General features: G+C 38.3%; 1 long non-coding RNA gene across 1 annotated transcript; it reads left to right on the top strand.

Moving 5' to 3' along the window:
* The first annotated feature begins 3297 nt into the window (after positions 1-3297).
* On the top strand, positions 3298-3795 carry LOC120930316. The gene is made up of 2 exons (XR_005747701.1): positions 3298-3461; positions 3545-3795. It is a non-coding gene; the product is annotated as an uncharacterized LOC120930316 (long non-coding RNA).
* Positions 3796-4435: the final 640 nt, after the last annotated feature.

The following is a 4435-nucleotide window of genomic DNA, read 5'->3' as shown; positions in this document are numbered from 1 at the left end:
TCCCCGTCTGGGAGGAAGGCTGGAGCTAGATCTTCTCTGTCTGGGGGGAAGGCTAGAAAGTGACTCCCTAACTTCCAGGTGCTCATCCAGAAATGACAGTCTGCTGTAGTACCACAGCGATGGGACATAGACCTGCTCTGCTCCTGCTCCAGACCTCTGAGAAGCCAGGACCATGTTCCGTTGCTTTCTGTATGAGCCTCTCAAGGTCCCAATCCGAGTATCCAGCATGTCAGTTGTAACATGGGTCCCCACCTGTCTTTGTACAAATGGTAGCAGACTATTGAGTGCTGCCTTTCTTCGTTCTTTATTTTTTGACCTTGGGTCTTTTGTGGCCCAAAGAACGGGCAGCTCTCTCAATTTGTCAATAAAAATGGCAAGAAAATCTGGGTCATTGAACTTATTCATTTTTCTGCAAGACAAAAAATATGCAAAACACACAATCAGTCTAGAAACTGGAGTAATCTTTATCCCCATATAGCCTTTAAATGTCTTTGCAGTATAGGCAGGGCCGCTGATAGAAATCATGGGGCCCCGTACAGCCTACCTGACGGGGCCCCCTTCAGCTCCCCCCCTGGCCCTGCCTTGAAACTGTATTTACGGGATTGGCGTCATTGTTAGGCACCTGGAGCAGACAACCGGGGGAGGGGGGGGGCTGCCGCAAATTGAGTAGCGGAGTGGGGCCCTTTACAAATTAATATTAAAACCGAAAAAAAAAAAAAAATATATAAAATAAATAATTTTTATTTATTTTTTTAAAAGGGGGGGGGGGGGGGGGTTTGCCATTCAGGGCCCTGGGGACCTCTGGGCCCTTTAATTAAAATACAAAGAAATCATTTTTCTAAAAAATGTAAGAAAAGGGGGTTTGCCACATCTAGACCTCATGAGCCCTTTAGTATATATGGAAGAAGAAGAAACTAAATAAATTATAATAATTTATATAAAATAAATAAAACAAGGTGGATTGCCATCCGGGGCCCTGGGGACCTTTAATAGAAAAAAATAAATATATATATATATATATATATATATATATATATATATATATATATAGTTCATAAAAATAAAATGGTCATTTTTTTTTTGGTGTTATTTTTTAAAATGTTGTGTTTTCATCCCAGGCCCTGGGGATCTCAGGACCACTAAAACTCAAAAACAATATGAAAATTAGATATATTTATTTCTTTAAAGGGGGTTGCCATCCGGGCCCCTGCTGGCCCTGGGCCCCCTACAACAGGGCCAGCTGTACTGGCTTATCAGCGGCCCTGAGTATAGGCCAATGACGACACAAAATCAAAGTATAGCTACACTCTCGTCGGTCAACCGTCTTCCTCCGCACCCCCCAACGTACGTACGACACGTGTGTATGTTATCACGCCCCTTAGCTTTCGTCGCGCAATCGACAAGAAGTAATTATGTGAGCAGGTTGTGAGATTCATGCCTAAAACGACGAGATTCATGCCTAAAACGACGAGATTCAGGCCAAAAACGACTAGGTTCATGCTAAAAACGACGAGGTTCATCATGCAAAAAAATACACCTTTCATGCAAAAATAACGACATTGCCCACACAGCAGATTTTGAGAAATGTTACAGCAAAGCGCGGTTACGTACAGCCCGTACGACGGCACTATAAATGGCCATTTCCATGTCAGATCTTGGCTGACTGACATCGAAATTTCTTTATTTTCTTGCTTTCTGCTCGGTTAACAACATATCTAGCTAGCCGCCAAACTCAAAGTTTCAATAAAACGTTACGTACCGTCGTATGACACGGTCGATAGTTCCGTCTCCTTCTACAGATTGTGAACGCCGCCTTCATTCACGTGGTATCCCTTTATACACGCGCATGCGTGACGCTCCGCCCGTCTCCACACCCCTGACGTTCTTTTTAGTCTTGACCCCGCATCAACAAGATGGCAGCAGCACCCGAGCACCCCAACATGCCTGCCCCAGCCCACAGAGACACTGGCACATCTCGCAGATATAAAGCAACCAACATGACATTCCAGGAGATGGTGGAGATGGTCCAGATGGCCCAGATGGGAGGAGGATTATGACGGGAAACACGGGCCATATCTCCACCCTAATAAACTAAAGGCCCTGATAATGTCAAAAGTTGAAAGGAGGATCTTCAGGAAATTTGGGATCCGAAGGTCTCGGGAGCAGCTGAGAAAGCGCTGGTCGGACCTTAAGTTGAGGGAACAAGAGACCCTTCAGAAAATCCGGAGAGAAATTAGAAAAAGTAAGTAATTTTTAGGGGTAATCCTGTCTTGTGTTTGTAATTCTCGCCATGTGATTTTTATTGAAGGTTGTACTGTATTATGTATTTCATGTTAGTGGGCCCAAAGATTTGTCGTGAAAGTCGTCGTTAATTCACAGAACGACGACTCGTACGACCAAAGATTGTGCCCATCAACATTTTTTTACTTTTTCCAGATATTTTTATTTATTTTTTAGTTTTTAGTCCTTAGATATATATATATATATATATATATATATATATATAGATAGATAGATAGATAGATAGATAGATAGATAGATAGATAGATAGATAGATAGATAGATAGATAGATACAGAGAGAGAGATTAAAGGGCTCATGAGGTCTCCATGTGGCAAACCCCCATTTTAATTTTATTAAAAAAACAATTAAAAAATTCAAATTAAAGGGCCCAGAGGTCCCCAGGGCCCTGAATGGCAAACCAAGCCCCCCCTTTTTCATGTTTAAATAAATGTTTAGTTATTTATTTCTGAAAACTACTTTTTTAAGTTTTTCATTTTTTATTTTTATTATTAATTTGTAAAGGGCCCCCCTCCGCTTTGTAATTTTGATTTCAGACGGCAGCCCCCCCCCTTTTTTCTGATCCAGGTGCCTACCAATGCCGCCAATCCCGTAACGTGCTGCAGAGACAGTTTCAATGCGGGGCCAGGGGGGGAGCTTAAGGGGGTCCCGTCAGGTAGGCTGTACAGGGCCACATGATTTTGCTCAGCGGCCCTGGTGAGATCCAATGAGGATTTAATTTAGATGTGTTTTTAGTAATCCAAATTAAGTGAATATACAGGAAAAGGATAGTGTGCTCATCAGTTGGGGACACATGCGGTCAGTAGCACAATTGTTGGACATCCAAAAGAAATTTTTTAGTGGCGAACACAAAGGTGAGGTCATCCAGTGGATACTTGTTTGGCTTCCATGTTTAAAAAGACAAGAAAAGGTACACAGGTTTTGCATAATCTTTGGCAATGCCTACAATCCTGTGTCCTGCTTAGAGGGTTGTTAAAAACCAACAATAGTCCCATAATTTTTTGTAACAATTATTCATATTCCTCTTTCAGGACTTCAATATTTTTCAATAATGTTTGAAACACCTTTTCTTCATTCTTGTAGGGCGACAGGAAGCAGCAAGCCAGGAGGCAAATGAAGGACAACCCCCGCGGGATCAGGATGAGGCTGCAACCACATCTGGTAAAGTATCATCTAAATTTGGTTAGCTAGATGTAGGCCTGCGTAATTGTACTAAATGGTTTTGTCCCCCATTTCACGGGCAGGTGGTGGCTTGGACAGGCAGACGACACAGATGGTTATCAGTGAAATATGGGCATGCAGAGAGGAAGTTGAGGAGATCCATCTTGCCAACCGGGAAATAAAAAATCGGACCAGGAGGGTTGAAAATAAACTTAAAAATTTGTTGGACATTTTGGGGAGAGTGTAAATGATTTTTGGAGTTAGGATGGTCAAAAAAAAGTACAAAGTGATTTGGTTATTTTTGATAATCCCAAAAGAAAAAAAAAAATATATAAAGTGATTGTTGTGAATCAAAAAAAAACAAAAAAAATATATAAAGAGATTTTTATCTTGTTATGAATCAAAAAAAAAAAAAAAATAAATAAAGTGATTTTTATCTTGTTGTGAATCAAAAAAATCAAAAAAAAAAAATATATAAAGTGATTGTTGTGAATCAAAAAAATCCCAAAAAATATATAAAGAGATTTTTATCTTGTTATGAATCAAAAAAAAAACAAAAAAAAAAAAATAAAGTGATTTTTATCTTGTTGTGAATCAAAAAAATCCAAAAAAAATATATAAAGTGATTGTTGTGAATCAAAAAAAAACAAAAAAAATATATAAAGAGATTTTTATCTTGTTATGAATCAAAAAAAAAACAAAAAAAAATATAAAGTGATTTTTATCTTGTTGTGAATCAAAAAAATCCAAAAAAAATATATAAAGTGATTGTTGTGAATCAAAAAAATCCAAAAAATATATAAAGAGATTTTTATCTTGTTATGAATCAAAAAAAAAACAAAAAAAAAAATAAAGTGATTTTTATCTTGTTGTGAATCAAAAAAATCCAAAAAAATATATATAAAGTGATTGTTGTGAATCAAAAAAAACAAAAAAATATATAAAGAGATTTTTATCTTGTTATGAATCAAAAA

The sequence above is a fragment of the Rana temporaria genome, chromosome 3 (assembly GCF_905171775.1).
Source record: "Rana temporaria chromosome 3, aRanTem1.1, whole genome shotgun sequence".
Lineage (NCBI taxonomy): Eukaryota > Metazoa > Chordata > Amphibia > Anura > Ranidae > Rana > Rana temporaria.
This window is presented reverse-complemented; position numbering and strand designations above follow the sequence as displayed.